The sequence below is a fragment of the Planococcus citri genome, chromosome 2, assembly GCF_950023065.1.
Source record: "Planococcus citri chromosome 2, ihPlaCitr1.1, whole genome shotgun sequence".
NCBI classification, from domain to species: domain Eukaryota; kingdom Metazoa; phylum Arthropoda; class Insecta; order Hemiptera; family Pseudococcidae; genus Planococcus; species Planococcus citri.
Window position 1 is genome coordinate 28,905,736 of NC_088678.1, and position 14,052 is coordinate 28,919,787.

Consider the following 14,052-nt stretch of genomic DNA (forward strand, 5'->3'; position numbering starts at 1 on the left):
TCAAAAAATGAATTCCAGCTCTCTAAATTTTTGCTGAGGTATATTTTGGAGTCCTCTTTTGAATTTCCTTTGTCCAGTTGAAAAATTATTGTGCCAGTTTGGAGCTGAAAAAAATTTAAAATCGTCATTTCTTTTCCAAAGTTTTTACTCTGATGTGAAGTGAGGGGGGTTGGGATCGAATAAAGATTAATACTTTGGTAACTTTCATCTTCAGTGTGGAAATATCTCGTACTATACTCGAAATTTTTCATGTTTTTCTTTCTCCATCGTTCATGTCACCGAAGAAAAGAAGACTATATAAAAGTAAACCGAATACCATCTCGAGAAAATACTGTTATTATGGTATTTTGTGTGTACAGTGTTATTCTATGTGTACTGTACTTCGTCATTAGCGCGCTTTAAGCGGCGCCTGTCTTTAGTATTTTCTCATCGTCTCGGTGAATTTTCTTTTTTTTTTCATTCTTTTTTCAGCGGGAGCAGATTATACGTAATTTTTTTCGGCTTTATGATCGTCGCGACGACGGTTACGGTCTTATTTTCGTCTCTCTCTTTAATACGTTTCTATGGCGAGATTATATATACTATAAGAAGAAAGGCGAAATTACGTAGGGATGCGGAAAGCCTTGATTTAAACGTTTCCGCATGTCTCGTTTTCAGGCCATGTCGACGTGCATCCGGCATCGTGGAATTTTATAAATTTTTTCTAATCTAGTTTCCCTCCATCTTCTGTTGTCTCTGGGTTTCGCTCATCATGTCTTGCGGAGTTGGGGTTGTTTTTTACACTCCGGTTTGTGCGACTGATCTTGCGTAAATGTACGTTTATTTGGACTTGAACATTCGTCCTTTATAAGTATTTGAGCCGACGATAGACGATATCTTATTTTTTTTCGTATTTTTTTAAAATGGAAATTCGGTATTCGAGGTTGATATTTTTGGCATGTGGGATTAAAATTTTGGAATTTGATTAAAACAATCACGTTTGGTTTTCCGCAAATGGAATTTTGAAGATGTTGGTTCGTTGATTTGGGATACTTACTTTAATTCGTTATTGTTTTTTTTCTTCGACTTGGTTCGGATTCAGATGAGATGTAGCTTGAAAAAAAAAATGCGATATGGGGTAATTTGGAAGTGTGTACTTACATGAATCGCATTTTATGAAATCATGTTGATTGATGGCGTTACTTTTTCCCTTTGTTTCTTTCTCTCCTCTACCTCTTTCAAAAAGAAATAAAGAGTGCTCAAGATTTTAAAATTTTGGAAATATTTATTTTTTCATTTCTGAGTTTGTGGGGCCGATCAAAATTTAGTGTTCAAGGTCGACATTTTTGGCAAGTGGTACTTAAATTTGCAAATTTGATGCAAATAGTCGTGTTTGGTTTTCCAGATGGAATTTTGAAGCTGTTGGTTCGCTGATTTGGGATACTTTGATTTGTAATTTTTTTCTTCAACATAGCTCGGGTTCAGATGTGATATGTAGTTTGAGAACAAATGTGATAATAAGGGATAATTTGGAAGTACATACTTACTATAATTGCCTTTCCCCGAGCAGTACTTCATAAGCTGTAATGCGTTCATTTGACAGGATGCCGCTAACAACCCTTAAAAAAATATTATTGTGGGTGAAAGTCCTACCCTTCAAGAAAATTTTGATGTGTTTGAACCAAAATAGAAAATTCCAAAAGCTCTTCTTGAAGAATCGATGATATTTTTTTTCAAAATTGTTAGCGGTATTGTTGTAGTGAGGTTTTGAAAAACACTGTAATGTGGAGGAGTTTGCTATTGTCCTCACTAATTTGCACACCACTTCAACTTGAGAAAATCCTGTGAAATCGTCTCCCTACCCCCCTCACGTAAAACATGGAATAGGTATATGAAAATAGAAAATGAATGACAAAATAGTCTTGGTAAAAAAATACTCTTATTAGGTATTTCTGGACGATTTTTTCTAGATGTATGGTATCTATTTTCATAGTTTTGAAAATGAGCGTCTCTTCATACTTGAGGCGAGGAGTGAAAGATGGAGGAAGAGGTAATTGAAATCGAATTTTTGTCACATATTTTTGAGCTTTCATCACAATACATTTCAAATACATATTTAAAAGCTATTGGTGTACATCGATGTAACCAAAAAGCAATAAACAAAAACCTTCTTGCAATCATGACAATGGATTGTTGAAAATACAGATATCGGAAACATTTTTTATAGTTCTTGCGCAAGCGAAAAAACTATATTGTTTTCTCCAGAATGATTTTTTCAACTACATGAAATTCACGAATTTTACACTTCTAGCCAAAAGCCAATAGCCAATTAGCGTACAGTATTTGAATAGATAACCAATCAGAGAAAAGCGTTTCTGTAAAACCAATCAACGATCAGTATTCGTAGAAACCGATTGCGAGACTGAATTTTATAAACTGAGACAAATTACATTTTCAATATATTCATATTTTTTTGTACATTTAAATGAAATTAACACGATGAAAATTGAAACACAGAATTTATTGTTGTCAAAGTTATTTATTATTTCTTTTAGTAAGTCTTATCAATTTGTAAAGGTCCCAGTCCCTTTTTAGGGTTCCCCTAGCCCCGCCTCGGGAAACCCTATTAATTATTTTTTTTTCATATTCCAAACGACGGTGATACAAAACGGCAAAGTTGAGAACAAAAAATTCAAAATTCCCTTCTCAAGTTCTCACTAAGAAACAGTAGCAATTCGCATTTTTCCCCCTGCCTGACAGGTGTATATTTTTGAAAAATCTCTTTTCTCATTTCTTAACAGCACCGAGGCGATAATTTAATTTTACTCCCTAGTTGAATAAACTACTATTTCTCATAAAAAGAAACACAAAACGCAATAAGGCAAAAACTATCTTGGACCAGCGGGTACGCTGGTCTCTTGTTTTTTTTTTAGTGATTGCCAGTAAGAAAAGGATGGAGGGTGTTTCAAATGTATCCTACTATGGTTGATAGATATTGTATAAATTAAATTCAAACTACCAAATAGAGCAGAAGAATAAAGAAATTCATGCTACATCAAAGAAAAAATATTGAAAAACAAAGCTGGGGAAAATTCACAAAACTACTCAGATCTCTCACAAGAAAAAAATGGTGTTGATTTGAAAATGAAAAGTGAATTTGTAAAGGGTTAAAGTGGAGAGAATGCTATTGGGGGTGATTATGATTATCAGTCTGATGGGTGAATAAGGTCAGAATATACTTATTTACAAAGAATAGACGTATCATTCCCTTTGGTTTTCCTGGGTAGCTTACGGGATTCTCACTGATTCAACTCTACATTATTGTAGTCTCACCTACTATAACTATACCTAACTATCAAGTATATGTTAACTGATATGCTACTCGTAGTAAGAGTACCTATTTAATTGAAGGTGTCTACAACGAAATAAGAACTTGGAACTACTATATCTACACTCGTATATTTGCAGTGAATTCACAAATATACACCTTGTAACAGCACATAGATTAGCTAGATGTAATTATAACTAACTGTATCCCAAATTAATAGAGACTATACACATACCACAACAATGATGAGAAAGATGAAAGAATCCGTGTTCGCAGTAGACCTTTCGAAATAGTAACATATATCACAACAATTTAAGGGCTTGATGTAAAAAACATATATCGCAACAATTAATAGAATCACATATCACAACATGACACGCACAACGGGCTCAAGTATTGATCAGGTACCCGAGATTACCATCTTTGGTCACCTATAGTGCGAGGACAACAGGACATACATAAGCATCTCGAACTGTTCCAGTCACTTTGGAGTTTGGCTTAAATGGGAGTTAACACATAGACCAAGGAGGAGATCATACAGTCACGATCATACTTATCACATACTGCTATGGATGCTACCTCACAAATTCAGAGAATAGTCTCAAGTAGAAATACTCGTAAAATGATTTCTGCGAGATATTATGCAATATTTATCTAATTTTGTAGTTGAGAAAATGAGTAGGTACATGTATTTATGATTGAAGGTACAAGAGAATAATTGAAGAGGGAGTACTAATCATTAAATTTTCATAACATATTTTTGGGGTTGTATCACAATATTTTTTGAATTTAGTTTTATTATGAGGAAAAAACAAATATCTTTGACTCGGAGAACTTCCTCCAAAAATTGAGAAAAAGGTGGGAGTGTGTTCAAAAACGACAGTTGGAACTTGGAACTTTAAATGTTTGCAGAAAAATATTTAAAAGAAACCAGTTTACATCGAAACACTTGATTAGTAATGAGAGAAAATCAGAAACCCTCTTGCAATCAGTCAATTGATGACGTCAGTCAGTTCCTATCTTTCTTTTGAATATGGAGATGCACTATTAGTGATACAATAAAAAAGTTTTGAATCAAAGTCCTGTATTGGAATTAATCCAGGTTTTTAAAGTGGATCTACAAGAATCAATTAATTCTGTCTAATCAGATCTGCTAGTTTTGGATCCAAAACTTTCATCTGACCAGCCCGGTCTCATTTCTTCCTCCTCGTGTCATGAACAAAATTCATCACCCCTTCAATTTATTTTACAGAGCCTTCTGAGTAGGTAATATAATTAATTTTCGTTTTTTATTTACTGGTAAGAGAGTCCATGTTTGAGCAGTGTATATTACCTGTGGAATTGATGCAGCCATTCATTGTGTTCAATGGCTCATTCTTTGATACTTTCCAGAATAAATTTCAATTTCCAACATGTTTTCCATTCTGCTGTTATTTTGCTGTCGATTTCTTTTTTCATTTTGTTGTTAAGGGAAATGATATGGCCGAGATGTTCAACATCTTCTATACAACTTCTAGGTAATTTGTTCCCACCAATTTAAACAAATTGATGTCATTTTTGTTTTGGAAATATTCATTTTTAACCCGGGTTCTTTCACCAACTGTTTGGAATTCTGCAATAATTTGTTGGGGGGGATAAATTACTTTACCCTCCCTGAGGGCCCTTTTTGTCCCAAGTCTCACGAGGACACCACTAGCATCGGGGTCTGAACAGACTAAGGGTGGCCTTAGCCTTATGTAATCACCCAACCAATGCACACTCCTACCAACACACCAATAAGAAGACAAACATACTGCTTATGGAAAGGTATATTGAATAGTAGTGCACAAGTGTCAGATGTCACACATCTGACAGATACAACTAATATAGTTCAATTCTGCTGAGCATTTAACTTACGGCTTGCACACAGCAAGAAACATGCTTCACCAATATAAAAGATTAAACTGAGCAGAGGCAGGCATCTGCGGCTCCGGCTACATCTGAGTGGAACTAATCCACCAGAGGGCACTGACATGATCAGTGTAGCCTCCGCCTGGGCATAAATTCTCTTCTAGTTAAGTAACTTGGAGTCCCTAGTCCCCACTACAAATTTCTGACAAATTTCCTTTATGTTAGAGCGTAACTTACTCAGATTTATTTTCCATTGATTTTTATGCCCTTGTTTACCTATCCATTTTAATTCCCTAAAAATTTCTTCAAGGATGGAGCTAAACAGTTCAGACAAGAGAGGGTCTCCGTGTTTCATCCTATCTAATGAATTAAGATGGAAGTTTTACTCTTTCCAGCTGTTTGGAATACTTTGCATAAGTATTTATTCATTTTGTTGAAAAATTTAAGCAAAAACCCTCTTGTGATCGGAGAATGGATTGGCAATCATTTTTCATATTAAATCGGGAAATGGCCTTATCCTTTGCTGGGAAAATATTTATAGGATTAGCCTCAAATCATGGATTTCTAGTTTATTATATTCTCAAACATTTTTTTTTTTCAGTTTCTCTTTATTTTAAAACATTAATTGTGGAGTACGACGTTGACTTGGAAATTTCTTTTCACGATGTTTTACGATATGCGAGTGTCATCTTGTCCAATTTCTTCCTAATTACTTTACGGTAGCAATTTAGAAATCATTATAGATACTATAAAATTTTGACGTGCCTAATTTTTTATTTCGTCGCCGTATCTCTTTTCATATTTCTTCGTCTACAATTTCTTTTCTTCACCTTGAATTTTAGGTTTTTTTTTCTTTTCTTTTTATTCCCTCATGGGTGGCAACTAGACGTAAAATTTCAGTCGCCATCGAATTTTACGCCGAATATAATTCCTTCTCAATTCATAAATTACCTAATTTTCCATTCGGTTAAAGATTCTTCTCAAACTGCTCCCTTCAACTCGCGAATTTATATTACTTGAAAAATCACACGACGCGACGCGACGCCTTCTCTGTCGCATCGTCTTATATTCTTAATATAAAAAGACGTCGATATGCCTTCAGGAAAAAAAATGTAAAATAAAAAAAAAACTATAATCTCTTCGTATATACGAAAAGTTGCGACTAATCGATTGTTAACGGTGATTTTTGAAAACTTGAAAAGTTTTTTTTTATTTTTACCTCCCTCGTTTCCTTTCCCTCGTGTTTTTTTCTCATTCTCTTCCTTATACTTCGCGACACGAACGTACAAATTAAAATAGTTTTTTAATTACGTTTCTGGTGCCGAATTCCATTCTATTCGTTCTCTTTCTCGTTGCGTTGGTTGCATGTCTTTTCATATAGAAAGGAGCAGCGAAGCGGGGAACACGTAGGCTGGGAAAATTTCCAACGAATGGATTTTTCTTGTTAGAAAGGAACAGAGAATCGAATACCTCGTATGTAGATTTTCAGACACGACGACGACCATGTTTGTAATTCGATAATGAAGTTTGTTTTGTGTGTATGAGATCGACGAGGTTTCAACCATGGCTATATGGTTTTAAAGCATCGGAAATACATAGAATGGCGATCGAAATACAAATGGTTGGGTTGTGAATGCGGTCTCAATAGTGTGCCTTTTATCTATAATGCTACGTTTGCATTTTGTGTACGGTATGGTTGGTGTTTTCTGTGTGCTTTTGTGATTTATATCGTAGTGTTTGACGATGTGTATTTTATGCGTGTGAGACTAGGATCACCTGGAGAGAAAGACCTCTTACATCCTAGATTTAAATTGATTACTTAGTTTTCGTGCACTTGGCGCTTTATTTCTGTTTACTCAGGCTTCAATGCACATTCGATTGGTACCACCTATTTGTAATTGCCTTTTTGCAAAGAAGAAACAGAAACTACAAAAAATGAATGTGGTGGTGTGAAACAGACAATCCAGATCTGCAGCTCGACCAAGGAGTGAAATAAATCACCAGAACGAACGAGTAAAAATGCACTACCTTTTTTTGGCGATGGGAGTAAAAAAAAAGGGCGGAGGGTGTTTCAAAAGTATCCTACTTGCGTCGATAGGTATCTTATAAATTAAATTTAAACTACCGAATAGAGCAGAAGAATAAAGAAATTCACCCAGTGGGGCGATAATTTACAAGAGTATTTGTTTTGAGGGGCGGGGGGGAGGGGGATACGAGAGAGACGAAGGGTTATATAGTATATACATACGTATACTGTGTATGAATATTGAAAAAGCAATTTGCAATAACACCTTTGAGCAGAACAATTTCGATGAGCTTTTAACGTTTTTTTCGAGTAAAAACAATTTTCTGTTCGAGACGTTGGCATATGCAGGCGCGGCCGTGTATATAAATTTACATAAAAATAACGCATATGTTCAAAAAAAGTGTTACAGGAGGGGCATAGAAGGGCTGAAACAAAGGCGTTAGAGTGAGTTTGCGTTTATATTATATATTTTTTCATATAAAAAGACTATTTCCTAAGGCCTCTTCTAACACAAAATATATATCGTATATAGTTTGCAGCGGCATGGCATTTCTCTCTTTATTTCGCGTGTCTATTTTTTGTACTCGTAGGTACTCTGTTTTCCTCGATGCTTTCTTTTGCAGGCTGTTTTTTCCCCCATTTACTCGGCATTTATTTTTCGTAAATATCGTAACGATGTGACAAATATTGATATTATACGGTTATAGGTTTCGAAGAAGATGTTATTTCGATATAGAAAGCGTATTTAGATTCGAGCTAAACGTGTAAAGGGAGGGAGAAATTGTCGCGAAATGACTGTTGTTTAGAGGTTTGTTCAATCACAGCAGGTGAGCGAACGAATGGTTTGGTTTGTTGTGTACTATTCAGCTTGGAAGGAAGGAAATACGCGAATATAAGCTGATGAGTGTTTTGAAAAACTCGTCAAATATTCGATAAAATTGTCTGTAAATTTTCGAGTATTATTTGGGTTGAAGAAAATGAAGTACGTAGACGTACCTACAAGAAGAGGGACTAGGGTTTAGATCACTCAGGTCGATAAGAATTTATTAAAATGTGTTCACTGTTCAGCTAGACAAGTGTGGTTAAATAAGGATGATTCTTAATTAGAGGAAGATTTGAATTGATAACTTACTTAGGTACTTCAGTGATGATCAGAAAGATAGTGGACATGGTTTTTCGGGATATCGGTTAACGTTCAATTTTTTCCCCAAGTTTATTAAATGATACTCGATTATGCTTTTGAAATGGATACAAACTGCCCCCCCCTCAATCCTCGGGAAAATTCTGAAAAAATGAATTTAGTGGTTCCAAAAATGCATAAGGTAGAGTGGGGTAATTGCAAAAACGGGGTAATTGCAAAATTGTGACCTCATGGAAACAAATATCAATTTTCTGGTTGTGCCAACTAGAGGGTGTCGAAGCAACAACCTTTACCGACATATTCACCTGGTCACAACTGTTCAACTTGTTGCTCCGTAGCAAACACTTTTATCAAAGCATGTTGAAACCACTCATAAGTAAAGTGAGAGGTGTTTTTTTAAAAAATGCACGTGAAAAAGGAAAAACTGTCGATTTATCTGGAATTTTCGCAATTTAGGGTCATGAAGGATTGAAGTTTAAGGTAAGATATCAAAATTTGATTTTTTTTTTCTATTTCGGCCATAAATTGCGTTTTTGCAATTACCCCAGAAAAAATTGACTCGGGGTAATTGCAAAAACGATTTTTTTTTTCATTTTTGCACTTACCACAAATATTTTTTTGCCCAAAATAACTTGAAAATGGTTCGAAATTACAAAAAAAATAAACTTCCACGGTCACATGATGAGTTACGCATTACAGAAGTGATTAACAGTTTTACTGAATTTTAAAATTATTGCTCCTTTCTAACGTTTTACTAATATATTTGAGGAAAAATATGTTTCTATGACGAGTTTTTTGCATAAAAAACATCAGAAATGACCAATAGTTGATTTTTGGTTCATTTTAGCGAGTTTAAAAAAAAATTATTTTTCAACATTTTTTCACTCCCCTAAAATTTTGTTTGGGAAGTGGAAAATTTATCGAATTTTTCACCGAATCAAGACCACGAATACATCAAAAGTTAGCAAATGACACGTAGAATACAGTGAGTGTGTTGAAAATGCAAAAAAATACAAAAATAAAAAAAATATTGCCCACTTTTGCATTTACCCCAACATGGGGTAAATGCAAAAGTCGATTTTCAAATTTTCAAATTGAAATTTTCTCCACGATTTGTGGACCAAATTGTACCAAAATTTTACCATTGATAGAGAACCCCCTGAAGTATATGTGGTACAAATTTCAGCTTCATCTGTGCAATAGTCTTCTCACAGCGCCCTCTCAAAGTGTCACTAATCAAAAAGTGCTTTGCAATTACCCCACTCTACCTTAAATGATTTACTTAAATGCAGCAGATTTTCAAGATAAGCTAATTTTTTAAAGGCGTTTCGGTTCTTTTTTTTCTGAAGGCTGGAGGGTAATTTTCATTTGTTTTTTTATTGAAATTTGATTTTGAAAACGATGAAATTGGTACTCGTATATTTTTCAAAATTTTGAGTCCTACCTCTCATAAAGATCTGAGTTCTGAAACTTGTTGCGTGTTCATTTGAACCCATCGACTTACCTCCCTCCCCTCCCCTCTCAATTACACTCTTGTTTTCGAAGTTCGAAAAATAATCTACAAGCTGCAGGTCGCTCAGGTCGATTTTCTACGAAGATGTCAATTGTCAACCGTCACAAAAATTACTAGACGAATTACCTGAATGATTGATGGCTAGGTAGAACAAGATCACTTTGTTCTGATTCCGGTAAAATTTCAAGTATCCAGTAACTACCATCGAATACCTATGCGAATACCGCTGACACTTTTATGTTGAAGATAAAGACGATGGATCTTCGAATTTTCTTAATATTTTGCACGAGTGTAGAGGTCGTTCAAAAATGACAAAAATGACGTAAACCGGAATACCTGTTCGGCGATTTTGTTCTGCTAGATTTATAAGCATTTTAAAATGTTTCCAAAATGGCGTCGCAGATAACTCCGGTTTCAATTGCTGTTGTCATAAACACCTTTTTTTTTTTTTATTCTACTACCAAAGAGCTAGGTACTCGTAATTAGGTATACACATTCAGGGTGTCGAAGTGAAATGATATAAAAGCGAAAAAACCTTACCTATCGAAAAAGAGAAATCATCAGCTCAAAAAAATTATTTGATGATCAAAAATCTACTAAATTGATTAATCAACTTCATTAAATATCAACATTTTCAAAAATTGAATGTTGGAAAATATTTCCCATAGGCACGTTGAAAGTGAAGAATTTTTCAAAAAAAAAAACTGAAATTGAATGCTCTGTTTTCCCCCAATTTTTTTCTCTGAATGATGATTAACCACGTTGGAAAACTTACAAACAAATCAAATTGAACCTCAATAATTGAATAAAAATTTGAAGGTACCTAACCAGTTGAAATTTTGAAAGATATGTGCAGGAATAATGTATCCGAAAATTGCGATAGCGTTTTCTGTTTATTTCGAGAAAAAAAAATTCAAAGATTGCTATTTTCAGCTAAAAAATCATTTTAAATTAAAAAAAAAAAAATGACACTATAGTAAGTACTGATTTTTAACATTTTTCATCTTAAGTTGACAGAAAAGTGACATAAAAGCCCCCTAGCCTTGAAAAAAAAACACAAATTCACAGAAAAATTACGTATGATATTTCACATTTTTTTGCCATCTTAAGAGAAAAAAATCACGAATTTTTTACACATTTTTTCTTTATTGAATGACGAGGGGAATTTTCCTTTATTTTCTGCCAACATTATGATGAAAACATGTTGAATATTTGTGTAAGACATTTTTTGAATTTTTAGGTAATATCATTTTATCGTAATAAACGAAAGTAGCAGTTCTGAAAAAAAATCTCTCAAAAAGAAAACCAACAAAAAACGTTATTACATACAATTTTTTGATGTATCATTCCATTTGTGATTGGGTACAATTGATTGTGAGAATTTTTTTCATAATTGCAACCCGTTGTCTTCATACTTTTTTTTTGCCAATTATTGATGAAATTGTTTTTTCTTATAGGTTTTCCGAAGTGGTTGGTAACTCTGATTTTGTCACATAATACGTGGATAGCTAAAAAAGAATAAATTGAAGAAAAAAAATTTCTATTATTTCGTTCAATTGATTCATCAACACAGAAATTAATCAATTCGTTCGTTAATGATTCCCTAAAAATAGATTATTTCCTTCGCAAATGATTTACCAAAAAATTATTCAATTCGTTCGCGAATGATTCACTAAACTAAAAATGTTAGATTTTGAAAACGTATTTTGCTCCTTCAATTCCCAAGATGGACAACTTCTTTATCTCATTTTGTAAGATTTTAAATAGTCGTATTTCTGGCCAGGGATGAAAAGCCTTAAAATGAAACTTCAGCTTTTGGCTTTTTATACATAGCTAGAAATTTCAAAATTGAAACTTTTGGCTTTAGCTTTCGGCTATCTTGATTTTGAAGGCTTGCTTTAGCCAAACTTTTGGCTTCCAATGGCTTTCCCTTATATTTTCAAGTCAACAATTTTCAGCTATATATTTTCATTAAGCTTTTAGCTTCAAAATTTTGGCTGTAAGCTTTTGACTTTAAACTATTAGCTGACACACCACTAATTTACAAAAAAAGGGGATTAAAAATTAGATCAGGTACATTGATTTCATAATTAGTGATAGTGGAGAATATTCATTTCTAGAATTCTTTACTTTTTTTTTTTCATTTCATTAAATCACATTAAAATAAAATTGTATGCAATTTTTTTCATTTTATTGTTTCTTCTGAATTTAGAGAATTCAATTCTGCGAAAAAGCCTTTGAAAAAGCCCCCCCCCCAAAAAATGAAACTTTTGGCTAGCTTTTGGCTTGGAAAAAATGAAACTTGTAAACTTTTAGCGTTTGGCTTGGTGCGAAAATCTGCTCGGCCTTCAGCTTTCGACTAGCTTTTCATTCCTGTTTCTGGCGCAAAGAAAAAAACGTGGATATCTCCGATTGGCGTCATTCGTCATAATTTGATGACCTCTACACACGTGCAAATTTAAAAAGTCGATTACCCATTGCAATTTTTATTTGATTTGTCAGGAAATTGCCCACTCTATAGAATCGCTGTAAGAAATTAAATTTCGAGACAAATTCTTCCTTAAGTGCCCAAAACAGTGTTGCCTTCCCTGTTCAGAACAGCTATTTTAAGCTAAAAAAAAAAAAAAAAGAAAAAAAGAAAAGGAATAAAACTGGATGAGTGATATTTTTCAAAAATTTACTCCAATGAGAAAATATGTACCTACGTAATTCTTTGCATTTTCTGAACACTTTCTTTGAGCTGAATCTTGACGTTTCTTTTCAGATCTCTATTTCAAATTTTTCCATTGATAATCGTAGTTCTTTTTCGAGTTCCTTTCTTCCTCTAATTTTCACCGGCAATTTTTTCCGAATTTTCTCCTTTTGTTTTTCCATGACTTGTATTAGCTATTCTCAGAAACTTAAGCATTTGAACGAATAAATATTCAATGTTTATTTTCAGGTTGAGTACGCACAAGGAAACAATACCTTTTAAAGGAGGGGTTTTCTTGAAAGTGGGGTTGATAGAATTCAAACGCATAAGTTGAAAAATGTTTCAAAAAAAGTTATTTTTTCATTTTGCTATTCCTACTTTGAAGGGCTTTGTAGGCATTGTTTAGGATGTCAGGGGAGTTTTTTTTCTTGAAAAAGGGATCATTTAGTGTGATTAAGGAGTACGTGAATCGAATATATTATAAACATTTGCCACTGTCTCATTTTTTAAATGTTTTCCAAGTACTTACGGCGATCAGGGCAGATCGGTTTATTGAAAAACGAAATAATATGTATGTATTTGAAAGCATCATGATGCATGAAATGAAAAATTTTGAAAAATCTTCGCTTGCTTTCGTTGAAACTCTTTTTTTTCTTCATTTTGTTTTTCAACTTCTGGAAGCTCCCGACACCCCTTCATTTCTTGCTAAAGTGTTGAAATTTTTAGTTTTTCTTCCTCATGATCTATAAAAATTTACTGGAGGATATAAATTGTCTGAAACATCCACCGATCAATTTGGATGCTTGAAAATAGGTAAGGATTAGCTAATAATAAAAATTTCAAGCTTTCTTCATTTTAATTAGGTAAAACTTTAATACATTTTAAATGCTGTTCAATTTTTTTTTTAATTCTCAAAATTTGAAAAACGAAAAATTACCTACTATTTTAATTTGCATACCACTTTTCTTATACGAGTACGATTTTTTCTTATTGGTTGCTTAGTTTCAACCTTGACCTAAAATCATGCCATCAATTGGTACACCTTCTTTACGAGTATGTAGGTTAACAAATTCGATTAAATTTCGACATTTTTTTACGCACCCGCCTCCAGAAAAAAAGGCATCCGCTTCGACGACGACTACGACGACGTCCGTCTACGATGAAATTTCGTATTAAAATTTCCTTCAACAAAATTCCGCCGCGCTTGATTGATGTTCTAATCGAGTCGAAGAGTGAAAAGGCGGTGAAACGATTTTATCACCGGCACAATGTCCCTTCGACCTTGACAATGTTACTTCTCCAATCTCCATCCCTATATTCGTCGTATTCGGCGAGAATTTATTTTAAGCCTTTGGTCGTCGTCGTCGTCGTCTTCTTTGTGTAACGATGAGAAAACGAGGACAACTCGAAAAAGCTGTTTGAAGCATTTCTGCTGCCGCCGTTGTCGATGTCGTTCGCTGCTGCTTTATCACGTGTACTCTCG

General features: G+C 33.9%; 1 protein-coding gene across 6 annotated transcripts in view; it reads left to right on the forward strand.

The window, feature by feature from the left end:
- Positions 1–14,052, forward strand: part of LOC135835348 (eye-specific diacylglycerol kinase-like) — a 700,104-nt gene that overhangs the window by 456,792 nt on the left and 229,260 nt on the right. The window lies entirely within an intron of this gene.